This window comes from Eptesicus fuscus, chromosome 7 (assembly GCF_027574615.1).
Source record: "Eptesicus fuscus isolate TK198812 chromosome 7, DD_ASM_mEF_20220401, whole genome shotgun sequence".
NCBI lineage: Eukaryota > Metazoa > Chordata > Mammalia > Chiroptera > Vespertilionidae > Eptesicus > Eptesicus fuscus.
Genome location: NC_072479.1, coordinates 99,586,057 through 99,607,464, shown reverse-complemented (window position 1 = coordinate 99,607,464; position 21,408 = coordinate 99,586,057). Strand labels below are relative to the sequence as shown.

The window sequence follows — 21,408 nt, the reverse complement described above, 5'->3', positions numbered from 1 at the left end:
GCTTTGTTGCTGGCGGAGAATGCTCTCAGTAGGAGCCATAGGAGCATGCAGGTGCAGCAGAGGCAGGTAAAGCTCCGGACAGAACAGCTCTGAGTGCGTCAATGACAACCACGGGGGCATTAGAAGGCATTTGAAGGAGAGGGAGTGGGGAATGGGAGAATGGGAGGTCTCTCTCTCTCTCTCTCTCTCTCTCTCTCTCTCTCTCTCTCTCTCTCTCTCTCTCTCTCTCTGATTGTGCCAGGCAATATCTAATCTGCATTTTAGCAAGTCATTCCTGACAAATGGAAGGTGCATCCTCTCCTGTGGTCCCCCTGGCAGTGCTGTCTTTCTTGTTGCCACCCTTTTGTGTGTTCCTTTCCCCTTTTCCTTTAGAGAGATAGAGAGGGGATGATGAATCTGTGATTTATCAGTGAGAAATCATTCGCTTGCGCTATAGAACCTTCATGTCCTTTAGTCTCGGACTTAGGGTCATTTTCACCGCAGGCTTTTATGCTCCGTAGGGACATTTCATCACTGGACAGTGCTTTCCTTTTAAGGAGGTTGCCCCTTTTTTGTATTCTCTCTTCTCTGCCTCTTCAAGTCACCACCGGAGGGCGAGAGAGTCAGCTAGCCGTCGGGACAGGCATCAGTTTCGGAGCTGGAATCCCCGCGCTGTTCAATGTTATATAATGCCCCGCAGTTCTGTTGGGAAGGTGGGGAAGCATTAGGCAGATTTTCTCAACGTGACCTAGAGGAAAGGGAACTTTCAAAGAATATTTTCCCAAAGTAATTCTTCACTAGATCTGAGTTTGGAGGTGTCAAGAAATCTCTCCCTCTTTTAGAAAGTGGAGACCCTTAAAATACCTTCTCTTCTTTTTCTTATCCCTTCATTGTCATACTAATTAACTCTTTTGAAATATTGCTTTACTTTTAAAAAAAATTTCCATAGAGGAAACCAATTTCTGCATTCTCTTTGTTGCTTGGGAGATGATACTTGTTAACCTTGGAGCCCTCATTCAATTTTCATTAACTGGCAATATTAGAGGGTATTGGCTCTGTTCTTTCTCAGCTGTTATTGAAGGCTTTTCAACTAGTTGACTTTTCATTATATACATTTTTAAATCAGTGAAAGAGTTATTTAAACTAGGACTTTTTATACATACCTCTTAGTTTCTAGAGGAGTTGGTTAAGCATGTGTAAGCACAGGCTAGAATGCACAGACATATGCACACTTAATATTGTGGTCTTACTCTTGGTATTTAAAGACACCGTAATTTTAGGAATGAAGAAGAAGAGAGATGGAAACAGGAAAGAGAGATGTTGAGGAAGTATAATAGATAAACTAAAATCATTATGATTTTTCTCAGGATGTGCTGAATGCTGAAACTTGTTTTTGCCCCTCCTGAATTTATACAATGGGAAAGTATAGAATATCAAATTTGTCAGTTTTCACTATTCCATCATACTTGTTTTGGTGTACACTTTCTATGTTAATGTAACGTACATAGTTGTTGGTAATCTAGGAAAAAAAAAATCAAAGGACATAACCAGATGGGCCGGCCAAACGTTTACCTGTCTGGTGGGTGTGTTTTGGGGGGAAGAGGTGTTTTTTTGTTTTGAGAGGAACTTGTTGTTTTGTTTGTCAAGCCAGACATCTAATCTAAATATATGATAATGATCTGCTACATGAGTGTCTAAATAAAAACTGTCTGTGCTGTTAGGGTTTGGTTTTCAAAGTTAGATGGTTTATTATTGTATTTAATATCTTGATTAGTGTATTAGGAAAATTATTTAGATGGGATTTCACCATTTGTCACATAAGTTCTGCTTCTCTGATCTTAACATTTCTACATCCCTTAGTTTCCATCACTCACTCACCCAGTGGAAGAGGGAGAAGGGCTCTCAGTGGATGACATTTTCATCATACAATTTAGATCTGTGTCAGTACCTGCACAATGAGTGCACTTTATTATTATACATTCTCTAGTTTTATAAGGCCTCTTTTTTGTTTACTTAAGCAAACTACTTTGTGATTTACAATAAGTAATCAGTGCTTTGCCTTAAAAAAGCAAATAGAGCCCTGACTGGGTGGCTCAGTTGGTTGGAGCTTCGTTCTAAACACTAAAAACAGTTGCAGGTTCGATACTCAGTTAGCAACTGATTGATGTTTCTCTCTCACCTCTCTCTCTCTCTCTCTCTCTCTCTCTCAAAATCAATAAAAACATATTCTCAAGTGAGGATTTTTTTAAAAAGCAAATAGGAATTCAATCATAAAATTTTAATATGGCAGACATGCTAGTGCCATATTTTTTATAACTAGGTTTTTCTCGTGTTCATATATATGTTGTAGTAGTATTTCACTGAATTAACTCTTATTTCTGAACATGTGAACCAAATTATTGTGTCTTCTTACATCTATGCAAATAACAATGTGGAATTGAAGGAAAAGAGGAAGAATCATTTTTATAATATGTGTGAAGTTAGAAAAATAAAATTGCAAAATGACGCCAACTCCAATTAATTTTCAAAAATGTTTAGCCAGACTCAGACTCAGTTATATTATTTGTTGCTGAAAGGGAGAATATACCGAGCAGAAAGGAAAAGATTTTACAGTTGGATGTGAAAGAAAATTTTTGTCCTCCACTATAGTGTAGGATTGCCAGTGTCTGTGGAACACAAAGCCCTCCCTTTCTTGGACAGCTCAGTGCTTTGCTGGCATTTTCTTCAAAATCTGTTTTCCATCAGGACCAAGAGGAGGGGAGGTGTTAAGAATAAGGGAGGTTGGAAAGGGGGTGACTGTTCCTTTAAATAGTGCAGTGAGCCCATGTGGCAGCAGGCCGCTCTGGAGTGTATGCTTTTGTCATGAATCACCGGTTCCATTGTCTGCTATCTCCCTTTGTAGCTGGAAGGCCGAAGTCTTTCACCTGAGCGCTGCCAGTTAGCTCTTCTTCCAGGGAGGTTGGGAGGAGAGGGACGGGGTTTTATGGTTTAATTAAAGACAGATAAGAGAGCAGGTATGTTTTGCTCTGTCTCGGCTTTTTTCCTGTCGTTTCTAGGGGTTTTGTTTGTTTTTTGTCTTTTTTGAAATGAGTTGGAGTAAGGAATCTGTTCTTTGGTTTCGCTAAGCATATCCCATTTTCTGTGATTTTTCAAGTCCTCCGTGATTATTTAGTCTCCATTTTGTGGCATTGCTTTAAAGTGATTCCATTGGGTTGCCTGCCAGTTCCACCCGAACCTCATCCCACCCTCCGTGCACAGAGCTTCAGCCCACAGTTTGTTTTGGCACACTTTCCCCTTTCTGTGTGCTGCGCGGGACTCTGGGAAGTTGGGGGATAGGCGGAGATTGTGGGTTGGAGAGCAATTTATGTGCCTTTACCATGAATCAAAAAAAAGCCTCACTTTTTCCAGAGATTTAGTTTCTTTCTGAATTCTTCTACACTACTCCATATCTTCAGTTATAACCATTTCCTTGCCAAGACCAAGACTGGCTCTTGAAAAATACGGCCATTAGTTTTCCTGAAAAGACACTCAGAATTCCATAAATATATATGATTAAATTTGACTCATTAAATGGTTTTTCTTCCCATTCACATGTCCCCACCTCAAGCACACACCCCTTTTGCCCTTCCCTTTATTTTTTCCTTTATCTTTCTCCTTAGTTTTGCAGTTAGGTAAGCTTAGCATTTGACCATCTGCTGTTCAAGTTTGTACTGCTACAGAGGACATCTCCACGTCGAAAGGGGAATGACACTCCTCATCCCTCTCGGTGTTTCTTGGACATTTGTGTGTGGCACTCAGACAGATCTTCCCTAGGAACCAGTCACAGTGATGGGCAGCCCCTGTGCCCACCAGCGTCCTTTGGACGGACTGTTCCTCTGGAACCTAACTGTGTTGGTGTCCCCAGCATTCCCTTCTGGAGTCACAATTCCTCCCTCTTCCCCTCTCCCCCCAGCATTCCCAAACCACTGTCAAATCTTTCTTAAACATTTCTACGCAACACTTCACATATTAAACCCAGCAAACACAAATGGAATGTGGCATCCCCTGCAGTAAACGGTTTGCTGTTTTGAATGTAGTGACTCTATTATCGGACTCCAGGCTCACTCCTCTCTACGCGGTCCGAAATTGCAGTCTGCCGAGCTGTATTGTTTCCATTTTCAGACGCTTAAACGACCCTCTCTTACTTTTGGAATGATTGAATTCAGGACACCTTGGCATCACATAAATCATTAGCGTCATTGCCAGAGTGAGCCGTTTAAAATGCAGGTCTGAGTTTTGCCACTCCCGTGCTTAAAACCTTCCAGTTGTTTCCCTACTCCAGGCTCTAAGGCCCTGCGTGATCAGGAACCTGGCTCTCTGCAACCGCATCTCCTGCTGCCTTTCTCACTCGTATTTCGTACCAGTGACACTGACCTCTTTGCTGTTCCCTTAACACACCTGCATTCTCCTCAGGGCCTTTCTTTCTGTTTTCTCTCGGCTGGAAATGCTCTTCTCTCAGACCCCATGACGTCTCAAGGAGAGCTCTTTATTGACCTTCGTATCTCAACTTGAAACCTCCAGTCATTCCCTATCCTCCTACCCTGTTTTGTCTTCACTGATTTTTAGTGCTTATTGTTCCTTTTTATGTTTGTTTTCGTTATCCATGCCCCTTTCCCACCAAAAGGGTCAGGACCTTGTCAGCAGTCTGTTATATTCCTGGTGTCTAGAACTGTGCCTGGAATGTGGTCATAACAATAGCTAAGTATCCAGCCCTTATATATAGTTATCAGGTACTGTTCTAAGCACTTTACCTCCATTAACTCATTGAATCCTCCAGCACCTCTACAATTACCCCATAGTACAGAAGCGGAATCTGAGGCCTGTAGTGGTTTGGTAGTTTGCCCAAGTTTATATAGCTACTAAGAGATGTTATGGGGATTCATTGCCACAGACTGGTTTGGCAGGCCATACTCTTTTTTTTTTTTCTTCTTTTTCTTTTTAAGAGGGGTTGTTAGGGTTAGGGAATCCATACTCTTAACCACTGCACTTGAATCTTCTTGTAGGTATTACATAGTCAGTAAATATTTGTTGAATATGTAAATGAATTAATTTAGTTGAGACTGATTACTTCTGGAATTGTCATCTCTTATTTATTCAAAGTTTTGATGGAATAGTTGTAATAAAAGAGAATTTGCCATTGAATAAAATGAGTTCATTATTATAATCCTATATAATAAAAGGCTAATATGCAAATCGACCCAACAGCAGAATGACTGGTCGCTATAATGTGCACTGACCACCAGGGGGCAGACGCTCAATGCAGGAGCTGCCCCTGGTGGTCAGTGCACTCCCACTGGGGGAGCACCACTCAGCCACAAGCCTGGGCTCACGTCTGGCGAGCGCAGTGGCAGTGGCAGTCGCCTCTCCTGCTTCTGTGGCAGTGCTAAGGATGTCTAACTGATGGCTTAGGCCCACTCCCCAGTCAGTCAGACATCCCCCAAGGGCTCCCGGACTGCGAGAGAGCGCAGGCCTGGCTGAGGGACCCTCGCCTCACCCCGAGTGCACAGATTTCATGTACCAGGCCTCTCTAGTATTACATAAAAATAGGTAACATTACAGAGTACATATTATGCATCAGGCACTACGTCAATGCCTTAAATATCATGTCATTTATTCCTTTTAGCAGCCTTACAAGTATTAATATCCATATTGTAGAAATTAGGAAACAGGAGTACAGAGAGGTTAAGGAGCTTGCCTAAGGTGGCAATACCAGGATTTAAACCCAAGGAGTTTGGCTCTAGCTTCCCTGTTCTTAACCACTAGGAATAATGACTGTTATTGAAATAACTTGATTTTTGCATATCTACTGTGTACCTATTTTGCATACAGATCACATTTATATGCATAACAATATTTGTATCATATATCACTTACAATCACATTTTGAGGTCAGTGCTATTTTTTCAATTCATTAGACTTTTGAGGTATTGTAAGCAACTTGATAACTCTGGATACAGGCAGTGATAGTTTCAAAATTGAGATCTATTCTAAATTTGCGCACATTTCCATTGTACTACCAGCCAGATAAGATAAATAGTTCTGTTGTTGGCCATTAAAAAGTAGAAAAGTTTTCCATATGATAAACTGTTTTCATTATTGGCTTCTTATTCTTCCTAGTTCTGTCATACCAAGTAACATACAGTAGTTTAATTTTCTTCATAAAAAACAAATATTTGAAGATACTGGCTAAGGGTTCTATTTAATCTCCTGTTCTTTTGGCTCATCTGCTTCCTTGAATTATTCCTCGTAGATAGGAAAACATGGTTTCCAGGATCTTGACTGTCCTGGATTAATTGTGTCAATTTATATGAATGACTTATCGTTTATGTCTAATTACTAAGTAAAATGTCAATATGAATATTATTAAATATGGTAACTTTGTTATAAGTGGGGTTTTTGACATGTTTGACTTTACTCAGTTTTCAAAGCTTATTGATCGTGTAGTGTTGTCCATAATTTATAACTTCAAAAATAAGGGATAGTATCCTCAACTCTTAAATAGAATATTGTGCCGAAACCGGTTTGGCTCAGTGGATAGAGTGTCGGCCTGGGGACTGAAAGGTCCCGGGTTCGATTCCGGTCAAGGGCATGTACATTGGTTGCGGGCACATCCCCAGTAGGGGATGTGCAGGAGGCAGCTGATTGATGTTTCTCTCTCATTGATGTTTCTAACTCTCTATCCCTCTCTCTTCCTCTCTGTAAAAAATCAATAAAATATATTTTTAAAAAAATAGAATATTGTATTTCATTATAAAGCATGCTGTTGTCTGATTGGCATGAATCTACCTGCCTTTGAGCCTCTACATCTTGCTCAGATCCTTCAAGAGTTTCTAACACTGAACTTTTTATTTTAAAACTTATTTTGTAGGAATACTATTTTGTGTTTTTGAAGATGTCAATTGGACCAACAAATGACATAATTGAAAATCAGCAAAAGTAAATTTAATCACTTCCCTTGAAATCCTGAAAAATGGTATCAAAAAAGTGTTAGAAAACAAAAATTGGGAATTAGTAGTCTTTTAAATCAGTAGCAACAGTAAAACATGATCATTGAGAATAGAAATAAAGTATAACAAACAAAATTAAACCCTGAAAGTACTCTGATTTAATAATACTTATTATAATAAATCATATACCATAGAAATATTGTTAGATTAGCTTATGTTGGCATATTTATTCTTTTCATCATGCCATTTGAATTTTTCAGAGCTATTAGTTTCAGAATATTAGAATAACCTTTCTTATTTAATTAATGGCTCAGGATATAGGTATAGCTGGGCTGCTATTAACAAAAAGAAATAGTTTTTAAAATTATAACTTGAAGTTATGTAACTAGAAATACTTAATTCATTCAGAATTACAGGATAAAGTTCTGCAACTAAAATTTAGTATTTCATATATAAAGGAATCTTTAAGTATAAAATATGCTAATATAAACCAATAATTATTTTATGAAATTACAAAGAATACTTTCATATCCACAGATTATATATAACTATATTCTTTTAATTAATATTGATTATGAGATCCCTTGTAAGAAGCTTGGGAGAGGCAAACTGACACTTAAGTAAAGAGGATGAGATTTAGAAAAATGTAACTTAGAGAGACATTCACATTCTGTTAATGTCTAGACAGTTAATATGTTTGGCTCTGGGAGCCAGGCTGCCTCGGTCACAACTGTTCAGCTCTTCCGTTGGCATGAAGTCAGATGATGCATAAGGGAAAGGGGGTGGCTATAGTGCAAACTTTATTTATGGACACTGGAATTTAAATTTCATATACTAGTATTTTCCAAATATTCTTCAACTATTTAAAAATGAAAAACCATGCTTAGCTTTCAGGTTGTACAAAAATAGATGATGGACCAGCTTTGGACCAAAGCCATAGTTTGCCAACCTCTCATTTAGAGGGATGCGTGTCCTCCCTACTTGGTTTAGTGTAGGGAAAGTTTTCCCACATAGCTTGATATTAGGAAACTGTTTTTGACAGTTCATCTTCGACCTGTGGAACCTTGGATCAGTGTGAAACCCCTGACCTGCTCTTTCATTCCTCCCCCAGGAAATTGGGGGATTTTTCCTTTTTCTTCACCTTCTCCACTCATCCCCAAATCTGAACCATTTGCAATTCCCCAAATACGGCATATTTTATAACTTCTTGCTTTTCATATATTTTTTTCCATGTATTATTACTTTGGGCCAGAATACCTCTTTCTCCCTCATGATTAATTTCTTACCTTAAAAGTTCAGATTAAAATGCATGTTAATGCATTGACAAGGTCCTCTCTTAAAATGCAAATCACACAAAACAATAAATAAAAATAAATAAAGTACAAATCAGGAGAGTTAATTTGAATAATCATACATTCTAAGTGCTTATTACTCAAATCAGTTAATACTTAAAATATAATGTCATTTTGGATGGACACTTTATTTGGAAGAAGGATTTTGAAGTAAACAGCTATTTGGAGGAACACCCAAATCTCTTGCAGATATTCCAGTGGAAGGCTGTATATATTCAGAAGGTAGCATGTGGGTAAGTGGCGTAGGAGTTCTAGCTTCCTGAGAGGTCAGGAAAGAGAACAAATGAGTAGGACCCCAATAAGTGTGCACAGGGCAAAGAGAAGTGGAAAGGGACAATGAAATTTTAGAATTTGGCAAACCATAGAAAGTAGTATCTGAAACATAGTATATCAAATACAGCTGTGCCCCTGTCTCCTTTTCCTTCCACTCAAGACCAAGAGTTAGATTCTTTGCATACTAACTTTGAAAAGTTGTCAGCACACACACATATATATATTAGACCATAATCATTCTATGTCATTTTCAAGGCTCCATGTTCATTGTGTTTTTAGTCTTTTTTTCCTCTCTGTATTTCCTTTTGGATAGTTTCTCTTTTGGTGTTATCAAGTGTACTAATCTTTCCTTCTGCAATGTTTCATCTGCCGTTAATGTAATTCACTGTGGGTGTGTTTTTTAAAAAATCTTAGACATACTAGTAGCTTTCAACTCTAGATTTTTTATATTGGTCTTTTTTTCTGTTTCTCAGGTCACATTTTTCTCTTTTACATACCATTTTTTCTTGCACATATGGAATACAGATATTTTGATGTTCTGTCGGCTAATTCTAACATATTAGTTTTGGATCAGTTGCAATTGATTGATTTTTTTTTTCTATTATGGATTGCAATTTTCTGCTTCTTTTATGCTGATAATTTTTTTATTGTTCCTTTATTTTTTTTAATATGTTTTTATTGATGTTAGAGACATCAATGAGAGAATCATTAATCAGCTGCCTCCTGCACACCCCCCACTGGGGATCAAGACCACAATCCGGGCATGTGCCCTGACCTGGAATTGAACAAGTGACTTCCTGGTTCATGGGTTGACACTCAACCACTAAGTCACACCAGCCAGACTGTGCCTGGTAATTTTTGATTGGATGCCAAACATTGTGACTATTACCTTGTAGGATGCTAGGTATTTTAAAATTTTTATAGATATTATTGAGCTGATTTTCATAGAAATAATTTGATCCTTTCAGTTCTTGTTTTTAAGTTTTGTTAGATAGGACCAGAGCTCTGTTTGGTCTCTGGTTAATTTTTCCCCACTGTTGAGACAAGATTCTTTTTAGCACCCTAACTGATGCTCCTTAAATTTTCCACTCTCGTTGAGAACAGGCTGTATTCCTGGCGCTCTTCCCTCCAACTCTGTCATTTGTCCAGCCTCAGGTAGTTCCTCATGCACATGTGGTGATCATTACTTAACTGAGCTCCTCAGAGTCCTCTGTGCAGCTTCCTCTTCTGCAGTACTCTCTCCTGTGAACTCCAGCTGTCTTGGCTTATCTGGACTCCTAGCTTGATCTCCTCAGCTCATGGAGACAACCAGGCTCTGCCTGGCTTCCCTCTCTCTGTGTCACTTTCTCCAGGCAGTCAGCTGGGGCAGTTATAAAGCGCACCTTGGTTGTTTCCTGTCTTAGGGATCACTGTTGTTCTTTATCTACTGGACAATGCCTTGAGTACTGCCATTTTGTGTATTTTTTTCTTTCTGAATTTTAGTTGTTTGAGATGGTCCTTGTTACTCCATCTTAGATTGGAAGCAGAAGTGAGACCACTTATTTTTAAATGAAAATTAAGTGGTATCTTGTTTAATATATTCCTAATTTATGAAAAATCAGTTGAACAGTAATTTCAAGGAGTAGAATGCATAAGGTGCATATAATTAAAATACAAGGTGAAATATGGTAACTTACATGAATGTGATATCAGTAAAGTGCCATTAGAAGTTCAGATGAGAAAAGAATTAGTTTGGGAAGTTTAGCTGAAGCAGAGATGGTGAGAGGAAAGGCTATGGCATGTATTATGTCTGAATCTAGAACCAAATTCTTGAGTATTGAATGAGATTCAGTGGTAGAATAGTTTCAGAGAGTGTTTAGGACTGATCAAACTAAACGTAAAAATAATTAACAAAAATACATGCACAAGATCACAGGGAAAATAGAGTTCATGTTTTTGTAATTAAGCATGATTCGTGGTCTCTTGTAGAAAAGGAGAAAGATCCTTTTCTCCTGTGGATTCCCTATTATGGCACTTCTAGCAGATAAGGAAGGAGAAAAACCAAAGTACTATTTGTTCACTTTAACAGTGTGGAAGATAGGGGCACTTTGGACTGTGAAGACTTAAAAACATTAAGGAATGTGGATGGCACTGTTTAGAGCAGTGGTTGCCAACCTTTCGGACCTCACGGACCACCAGTGGTACGCAGACCACCGGCTGGCGACCGCTGGTTTAGAGCTTTCTTGACTTCAGTTAAAATGGTTGCCAGACTATCATTTCCTAGCAAAGCAACTGTGACCAAAAGTTCATCCAAGTATATGCATTAAACTTTTCTCTCTTGAGGAACCTGGAGACATTTTTGAGAAAATGGAAATTTGTGTGTGTTTTGGTTTAATTTCCCTTAGCCTATCTTCTTAATAATAAAAGGGTAACATGCTAGTTAGACTGGATGTCATTCTAGACGTCCTTCCTGACGAAGTCGGGGGGGTCGGAGGGAAGCCAGCCCAGGTCCTGGGTGCCTGCGGGCAGCTGGAGGGAGGCCAGCCCGGGTCCTGGGTGCCGGAGGGAAGTCGGTGCCGGCAGCCAGGGAAAGGCCTACTCTTGCATGAATTTTCGTGCATCGGGCCTCTAGGTTTTATATAAGGCCTTTAGTAAGAAGAATGTGGTTCCCCTGTATTTGTATTGTTATGGCTGTTTATATGAAAAAGAACATGAAGAACTTTTAAGGTTATCACTCAGCTGTTAGGTCTTATATTGTGGACTATATATATACTCTTGCACTTTATTTTTCCTTCACAGCATTGATGATGATTATCTCTACCACTTTTTTTTTTTTAAGCCAAAAGCAAAGGATTTTGTATATAGGATCACAGTTAGTTCTTAACAGATAACCCATTAGGTAACTATCCTCATTTTACAGATAAAAAAAAAAATAAGGCATTGAGAGGTTAAGTGACCTGTCCATAGTCCCACTGTTAATTGGGTTTGAACCCATGTTTATCATATTCCCAAGTTTATACTATTTACCTCTTTTTGGAGGGTGATAACTACTGCATACAGTTTAATATGGAGAATACAGGCCATAATATTTATTTAATTTTTTTTATATATAAGAAAAATCTATAACTCACCTGTGGCCAAAACCTTAAGAAATGCTAGGTTCCTCTGGGATGACTGTAGAATTGATCAATTTGACTATTTTATAAACAATTTAGTTTCCTGAAATTTTATCTCAGCACAGAGGTTTTACAGTTTGATTTAGTATTTCATATGGGAATATTTGTGTAGGGTAAGAGAGAAATCCAAGTATTGGCTGTTTAGAGTAGCTCTTAACCTCTTTTGGCAGGGGAACAGATAAACAACTTAATGACACTTTGTTGGTTGACTCTTGCCATTACAGAAGAAAATACTCCATTTCATATGGTAGTATACATAATGTTTCTTCTTCCACTGTATGCTGCTCCTTTGGGAAGGCCTTGTTATCACAGGATCATATATTCTTAGAGCTAGGGTGGTCTTTATTTTACAAGTCAGGATACAGATCTAGAAAGTGGAGTTGTCCAAGGTCACATAGCAAGGTAATGGCAGAACTGGAGTTAGAACTCGTTTTTCCGTAATCTCTGTCGGTGTTATTTCTACCCTCAGATCCTCCTCCTAGGAAGTTCAGGCTTTTAACAAAAGATGTTTAAGTTAGAGAGGCTAAAATATCAAGTCCATATGCTGCTCTTTCCTGAAAGGGAAAATGTTCAGATGAGTAAAATCCATGTATCTTGGGCATTCTTTGTTAGAAAATTGTACTTGAATGAAGCTAGTCTAGTTGATGTGATAATGATAATAATGAATTTCTAGCTATAAAAGATTTTAAAATGGGAAGAAGAAATAGATATGCCTTTTGCTTTTTTTTTTTTTAAGTATGCTTGAAGATTTTTTGGGTCTTTGTTTTTGAGAATTTGACTTGGCATGGAAAGATAGGAAGTATGGAGTGAAATCTGGGTATGTTTCGTTACTAAGCAACCATTGAAGTATAGAAGTATAGACAGCTTCTTTTGGTGCTTTAAAAGCTGATTTTAGACCTCCATTCTTAGTGTTTCTGTGTGCCACCTTTCTCTATTGAATGTCCTTCCTTACTCTGAGACAGGTTTTCCTGTTCTGTAACCACAGCTGCTCTATGATAGCTTCTTGATGACTTCTCTCAGCAACGGACTCTGATTTCTTTTCTAGGTTTATTTGTCTCATTGTGATAAAGAATTACATACTGCAGTCACCAGTTTATATCTCATTGCTGTTCCTGACTGAAGGGTCAGAGTCCGTGGCAGGCCTTATTGATCCACGTGTTAGTGATCATTGGGGTAACGGAAATGTTTTCCTCCCTTTAGGCTGTGTTCTGATCTTGACACAGTTGCATTCATGAAGAAGGAGGTATGTGTGAAGAGTTAGGCATTCTGATTGGTAAATACTTGATTTTTGTTTTGTTTTATTTTCTGAGAGTGATTAGACCCTTGAAATTTGTTTGTATTTGTCAGGACTTAGAATAATGTGTTTACTTTTTTCTTTTCTTTATTTCTTTTTTTAAACCTCACCCGAGGGGCAAGGATATTTTTTCCACTAGAGAGAGTGGAGGGTAGGGAGAAGGGGAGGGGAGAGGAGGAAGGGGAGAGAGAGAGAGAGAGTGAGAGAGAGAGAGAGAGAGAGAGAGAGAGAGAGAGAGAAACACAGTGACGTGAGAGAGACACATCTATTAGTTGCCTCCTGCTCATACCCTGACAGGATGGGAATTGAACCTGCAACCGACTAAGTGCCCTTGACCAGGAGTCAAGTCCATGGGCCAACGCTCTAACCACTGAGCAAACAGCCAGGGCAAGACTTAGAATAATGTTTAACACACAGTGTTGGATGTACTTGTAGATGGCGCTTGGACTATGGTTTACCGTACACATTTAGTTCTGATACTTGTCTGGTTTGCTTTGTTTCCTGTAATCAAATGTATCTACTTTATTAAAGTGTTAAGTACAAGGGCTGTCTCAACTCCTTGGCATTGCCCCCGCCTTTCCAACCCCTTCCCAGTGGAAGCAGCCAGGGTACTGCCCCCTTTCTCTAGCAGTAAAAAAGGAAGAACAAAAACCTTGGATTGTTTGACTTGAAAGAAGTTGATCACAATGTTTGGGGAAACTTAATTCTTTCTGTAGTAGATATTGGCACCCCTTCCTTTAGGCTGGTATTTAGGGGATATGGGAGGAGGTCATTTCACACTTCCCTAGCAACTTACATTAAAACGAAGTTTGCCAGTTGCCTTGCTTATTCTTATCTTATACTTAGTTCCCCAGTTAAACCTTTAATTCCAGGGAGAGGCCTAATCAGAAAACATTTACTTCTACTATAGTAGAGGAACCCACACCAGCTAACCAAGTGCTTATACCTGGGTCACTGGTGCATGAGGATCATTAGTCAGATGAGAGGAACTTTCAGTCAACATGAAAAAAATCCAGAAGAAACAAAAAGAAAACCTGACCCTACGGGAAACATGTAATCCATGCCACAGAGGAGAATTTAAAGCATTCCAATTAATATAGTCAGAATCAAAAAGATAATACATTCATAAAACAAGTACTGGATGTAATGAAAATGGAATAATTGGAGAATGTGCAAATGAGAAGGTTAGAGATTTAAGAACAGGGAACTCATACAACTTAACAAAAATAAGGTAAACAACCCAATCAAAAAATGGGCAACTGACCTAAATAGATACTTTTCGAAAGAAGACAGAAGGAAGGCCAAGAGACATGAAAACCTGCTCAAAGTCACTAATCATCAGAGAGATGCAAATCAAAACAACAATGTGGTACCATCTCACACCTGTCAGAATGGCTATTATCAACAAATCAACAAATGACAAGTGCTGGCGAGGATGCAGAGAAAAAGGAACCCTCGTGCACTGCTGGTGGGAATGCAGACTGGTGCAGCCACTGTGGAGAACAGTATGGAGTTTCCTCAAAAAACTGAAAATGGAACTCCCATTTGACCCAGTGATCCCACTCCTAGGAATATATCCCAAGAAACTAGAAACACCAATCAGAAAGAATATATGCACCCCTATGTTCATAGCAGCACAATTCACCATAGCTAAGATTTGGAAACAGCCTAAGTGCCCATCAGCAGATGAGTGGATTAAAAAACTGTAGTACATTTACACAATGGAATACTACGCTGCAGTAAAAAAAGGAGTTCTTACCATTTGCAAACATGGATGGAGATTGAGAGCATTATGCTAAGTAAAATAAGCCAGGCAGAGAAAGATAAATATCACATGATCTCACTCATTTGTGGAATATAATGAACAACATAAACTGATGGACAAAAACAGATCCAGAGACAGAGAAACATCAATCAGAACGTCAAACCTCAGGGAAGGTAGGGGACGGTGGGGGTAAAGGGGGAGAGATCAACCAAAGGACTTATATGCACGCATATAAGCCTAATCAGTGGACACAGACAACAGGGGCGTGGGGGCATGAATGGGGGGTGGCGGGTAATGGGGGAATAAGGACACATATGTAATACCTTAATCAATGAAGAAATTAAAAAAAAAAAGAATGTGATTGTCAAAGGAAAACATGCCATAGAAGGATAGAAAATCAAGTTGAAGAAAAAACAAACAAAAGAAAATCAAGTTGAAGATATCTCCCAAAATGTAGAGCTTTATTTATATACTAGAGGCCCGGTGCACAAAATTCGTGCACCAGGGCGGTGGTCGCTCAACCCAGCCTGCACCCTCTCCAATCTGGGATCCCTCTCACAATCCGGGACTGCTGGCTCCTAACCACTTGCCTGCCTGATTGCCCTAACCACTCTGCCTGCCAGCCTGATAGCCCCCTAACTACTCCCCTGCCAGCATGATCGTCCCCAACTGCCCTCCCCTGCCGGCCCAATCACCCCCAACTGCCTTCCCCTGCGAGGCTGAGGGGCCTGGGGGACTCTGGCTGGATGGGGTGGGGCTGAGGGGACTGGGGGACTGAGGCAGGGCTGAGGGGACTGGGGGACTCCGGCTGGATGAGGCATGCGGCGCCTGCGACCCACAGGGCTGAGGGGACTGGGCGCCGCCATCTTGTGGCTATGGCCGCCACATCTTCTGGGGGCATGACAGTCAATTAGAATGTCCTCTATTTGTTGGCTGTGGGTGCCGCCATCTTGTGAGGGCATGACGCTCAATTAGCATATTCCCTCTTCATTAGATAGGCTTTTTTTAAATGTAGAGCAAGACACAGATGATTTCCTTAACCCACATTCCCTAGAAACAGAGCCTGAGACAAAACTCTCCTGCTGCTACTTTATGAGGGAGCACAATCTCAGGAAAGCAGGGCTGAGGAAAAGGGCGTGAAAACCTGGAAGAAACACTGGCCAAAGCTTTGTAACAGGTGTTGCTGATTGCGTGGTTTCAATAGAAGTCCACCGAGGTTGTATAGAGTTATTGCTCCTCTGACCAGTGCATCCAAAAGGGAGTATGGGGGAGGAATTTCTGTACTGGTTTCCTCTCATCTCCTGCTCGGTCAGTTTCCCATATAAACAGTTAACACTCTTGCCCCCTTCAGTGGCTTGTCTCAGGGAAGGTCCTACCAGCTTTTACACAGATTCGCAGAGTGGCCTGCCATTGAAGCCTGGAAAGGTGAGAGGAGTCAGTAACCCTTAGTGGCAGCCAACCTCTGTCTTCTAAGAAATTATTAAAAGAGCATCACTCCCAAGAGGGCTGACCATGGGAAGGGTAGGAGACCTCTGCTTTTTATCATAAACTCTTCTTTACCCATTTGATTTGCTATCATTTACATGTATTACATTTGGTAAAAATAAGAATTAAATTATAAAGGGAAAATTAGTTACCAAAAACACCCTAGAAATAAATATCAAAGTACTTTTCACATGCATTTGAAAAAAATGAACTTCATATATTGAAAAATAAAATCTAATTAGTAGTATAAATCAGGATAATCTTTTGTAAGAAAATGGGAAGTGGGACTTCTAGAATTGATCCTTTCCCCTTTATCACCCATTCTTGCCTCCACCCCTTTATCATACAGTCCCCTAGGACTGAAATCTAGGTGTAGTCTGCCCCCCATGCCCATTGCCGGGCTCTGCTGATTCTACCTTGGATCGTCTCTATTCTCCCCTAATCTAGTTCCCCCTGCCTCTGCTGTCGTCCATAGTCTTACATAAATTCCATTAGAGTCTGCAGTATCCTAACAGGTCTCTCTCTTCTCTTCCTCATGTCACTTAGGTTTTTCTGTGCTGAGTTTTGGTCTCTTTTTGTATTAACTTTGGTTATAATGTTCAAAAAATAACAAAAGTCTGTAGTTATTTGTTTACTGGGTTGTACATATTTCCTTTAACAAAATTTATTGAGTGCTTTTAAGGCAGTCACTGGGGATACAAAGATGAATTAAACCTGGACAATAGCCATCGCTCAAAGAGTCCATGTTCTATAGAGGCAACAGATGGGTAAATAAATAATTGTGATAGAATAGAAGTGCTATAATAAAATTAGGTATTAGGTTCAAGATTGGTTTTATTTTTTCCTATTTGGGTGAATCAGAGAAACCTCAGGGAGCAGTAGATGATCAAACTAAATGTGAAAGAGTGTGTTCAAGTTGGTCAGATGGGTAGAAAGGAGAAAGGCTTTCTAAGCAGAAAGAACAGCAGGTGCAAAGAAACGGGAAAGTGAAACCGCACGAGGTGTCTTGCAGGATTTGATACACATAAGACTACCACCTGTCACCTCTCAGTTAGGTTGTAGAGGATCTCCTTGCCTTTGCTGAGTGTCCATGAAACCCTAAATCTGACTACTGCGCTTCTCTGCTCAAAACTCTCACTGGAGAGGAACAGCCCAAATCCCTGCAGTGGTTTAAGCCTTACAAGATTTCTACCCAACATGGCTCTTAAGCCACTGCACCTTTCTCCATCCTCGGCCACTCTGTTCTTTGGCTTATTCCAGTCCAGTGACATGGGCCTCCTTGTTTCTAGTTCCTACAATAAGCTGAGCATGTTTTCACCTCTGAGCCTTCCAGTTTCTGTTCCCTTTGTCAGGAGTGCTCTTCCCCCAGGTAGACACGGGGCTCGCTCCCTGAATTTCTTTAGGTCTCTGCTCAAATGTTAACTGCCCTGACCACCCTGTTTCAAATAGTGGTCCTCCATGCCTCCAACCCTGTACATGTCTCCTCTTACTTGTTTTATTCTTCACCAGAGCACACCATCTGCTTCATGTTTTTCTTTGCCTGTTTGTTATTTGTCTCTCCCTACTAGAGTCAAACACTAGGACAGAAACTTTGCCTTTTTAATCACCGTTGTTTCCGCAGCACCTAGCACAAAGTGTCTAATACATGATAGATATTCAATAAATATTTGATGGCCAGAATTGAAGCTAAATAGATGAAGTAATAAGCAAGGGGCAGGACTTCCACACACACAGAGGTGTTTGGACTTGAGATTAAAGGCATTGAGGAACCTAGGATTTTTAAGAAGGGAATTAATTAACAGTATCTGATTTAGATTTTATTTTAGAAATAGCATTCTAGCAGCTGCTTAGGAAATTGATTACTTTGAGGTTAAGTAAGAAGAAAGGAGAACTATTCAAAGAAATATTCTTTTGGATGAGAGTTAGTAAGAGACTCTCATTTTTTTTTTTTTTTTTTCACTTTTCACAGTGCAGAACGTGAACTCTCTTGTGTGGCCTTTCAGTTAATATTCGTATTTAATAGAACTGTAATAACTCATTTTCTGTGGTAAATATTTATTAATTATTATATTATGGTAAGCTTTCTGCAGAGTTCCTAAAACTGTTGGGAGAAAGGTTTCTATTTTTCTTTTTTTCTTTTTTTTTTTTTTTTACTCACAGTTTATCCTGCTTCCTCTGCCCTTTGTTTTTTTTATTATTTTTTTAATATATTTTATTGATTTTTTACAGAGAGGAAGGGAGAAAGATAGAGAGTTAGAAACATCGATGAGAGAGAAACATCGACCAGCTGCCTCCTGTACACCCCCCACCGGGGATATGCCCGCAACCAAGGTACATGCCCTTGACCGGAATTAAACCTGGGACCTCTCAGTCCGCAGACCGACGCTCTATCCACTGAGCCAAACCGGTTTCGGCTCTATTTTTCTTTTTTACAGACTTTCTAATTTAGAAGCAGATATTCAACTACCTGGTTAATTCGATTTAGCAAGCATTTTCCAAAGATCAACTGTTATGTGCGTATGATTTGGTGAGGAAATGTGTGATTCAGACCCTGATCCACTTAGGAGCTTTACTTATGAAATTAACCATCATGTAACTGTTTCAGACAAAATGCTGCTGGGATGGGTATAGGGAAAATATTGTGTCTGTTACTATATGTGTATCATCTGAATCATTCATTTTAAAGAAGTGGACCTTAATAGGACATCAAGTGCAAAATCTATGAAGAATAATTAAATATTTTATGATGCAGGAGGCACTACAAAATCTTGCTAATGTTTTATTCTGAAACTGAATTATGGCTATGTTCAAGGATATTCCAGTTTAACGTTTAGTATACAGAAAATGCAAACTTAATTGTTTGCATAAAGACAAAATAAAGAATAAATTAATTTAAACTGTAGTGAAAAATTTGGCAGAGAAAAAGAATAATCACTTGTGTGTTGTATAAACCAACAATTACATTGAATAGAATAGACAACCAATCATTAATTGTGTGTAGAGCCTTCCATTTCCAAGGAAGCAGGTAGCTGACCCAGAGTATTTCCTGTCTCTTATTGCCGGTGGAATGCATGATTCGTGAATGTTTGAGGTTCTACATGCTATTTTCAGGAGATAGGGAAGAAAGAGCTTTTAAGAGGTTGGAAACATTAAACTATTACAGGGTTGGTCATTTTTAACCTAATAGACTATATTGGTTTGAATGACTTTGTTCTGAAATATTTATTTATCTGTTTAAATATTCATTGCTTTGAGATGGCAAAACTCAGCCTCAGGGGAGAGGTCGAGCTGGCTTTTCTCTGAGTAATTTGAAAGAGGTAGGGGTGTGTGTGTGTGTGTGTGTGTGTGTGTGTGTTGAAGACATGATGTGCTGGCAAGTTTGCAAGTATTGTTGGCCAAGCCTAGACCTGTCCTTAGACTTGCATGTACCAGATTCAGTAATTATTTTTATTCTAAGTATGTTATATTCCCTGCTTTATTTTTTACTTATGGTCTGTTTGCAAAAGCTCAGGATTGCACTTAGTTCCCGCCTGCTCTCCAGCTCCCCTTCAGAGGACTGCAGCACACTCCTACTTTGAGTCCTAGTTTTTCAGTTCTCCCCACGCTAAAAGAAGGACCCATTCATTGTTAGGCTTGCATTTCATCTGTGGGTTCCATATAAGAAGGCAGTCCTCTACTTTCAGGTAATTTACATTTATCGCCACTATTATCTTCCTTTCATAACCTATTCCTTCCCTAATCTCTGACCTTCTAGAAGTGTAGATGCCTCAGGACATTTTTTTAGAGGCACCCGACACCACCAAACCACCTATACCTGTAGTACCAGGACCCTATTTCAACTCACTGAATCATAATATGTGGGGGAGGACCTTGATTTTAAAATAAAATATATGTATTTTAGTCACAAAAAAAATCTGGGAATCTCTGCACTCAAAGAACGAGGTAAAAGATTATTTGTGGGTGTGGGGGCTAAGTGTTGTGAAGTGGGTCCAAATGGATGGGGTTAGTGACCTTATGTTCAGACTGCAGCAGGAATAGATGTGTCCCTGGACTCTTTTCTTGGAATCAGACAATACTTCCCTTCAAGTTAATATTTCAGTTGGTGGTTGGATTTTTATTACTATGATCATTATCATATGATCATCAAAATCTATTTTTGAGAGCTTCCTTGAGATCCCAGCTATCAACTAAGTTATAGACAACCAAATGAAAAATGAACTGTTGGAATTCAACCTGAACATAAAAATTGGAGAGGTTTTTCCTCCCAATTTCTAATTTACCTTCAGATTGTCCAACATATTTTGGTTCTGGGTATAATTTATATTCATTGTGAGAGAGAAAATACGTTTATCTTTCTGACTTTATTTTGCCATTGTTAAATTTAAAAATGTAGGTTAATTGAGACTCTAAAATGAATTTTTCTTTATGTCTAGTAAATGAGTATTGTTTTATTTTTGTACATGTTTATTCGTCCATTTTATTTTCTGGATTTTCTTTTTCCTACATAGTTTTTAAAATTTTTTGAAGTTGATTCTAGATGATCTTAAATCCAGTTTAATGTTCTTTCTGTGATAACAGTTATACCGCTCTCTTTTCCCTTTGGTTAGAGATATCTGGACAGAAATCACTGCTTTTAGTTCAGGAGCTGAGAAAAATAAGAGGCCTTTCCTTAGGCTGTCGAGCATTCTGTAAACTTTTATACAAAGACGGGTAGAGTTTGAAATCTGAGCCTATCTAAGCAATCCCAGGGGAGGAAAATGACATCATTTGTAAAATGCTTAAAGGCAAAAATATTTTCTTTCTATTACAATCCTAGAGAATTAATTTACTTTTATCTACAGCCTTTCAAAAATGATTAGTGACATTGGCAGGGGTAGTAAACTGGTGAAACCTTTTAAGGTGCTCTACCTCAATAACAAAGGGATTATTTTTATGTTGGTGAGAATAAAATTAATAGTGGTCTATTTCGGTTGGTGACAGAATGGTGACCCATTCTGATCATAAGTGTAATATTGGAATTGGGAAACTTTTAGAATTTGCAGCCTGTTCATTGGCAGCAGCACAAGAGCTAACTAGATATATCAGTGGGATACAGGATTATCAAACTAAAAATATTAGA

The 21,408-nt window shown here is 39.1% G+C and overlaps 1 protein-coding gene across 15 annotated transcripts in view; it reads left to right on the top strand.

Annotated features, from left to right (window-relative positions):
* The window catches only part of RBFOX2 (RNA binding fox-1 homolog 2), a 251,098-nt gene that overhangs the window by 175,020 nt on the left and 54,670 nt on the right, over window positions 1-21,408 (top strand). Inside the window, exon 1 of one of the 15 annotated variants that reach the window (XM_054719481.1) lies at window positions 12,951-13,018. The exons of the other annotated variants lie outside the window; for them this stretch is intronic. The gene's annotated coding sequence lies outside the window, so the exon portion shown is untranslated. Of the gene's footprint in view, window positions 1-12,950; window positions 13,019-21,408 lie in introns of those variants that run through there. 15 annotated transcript variants of the gene reach the window in all.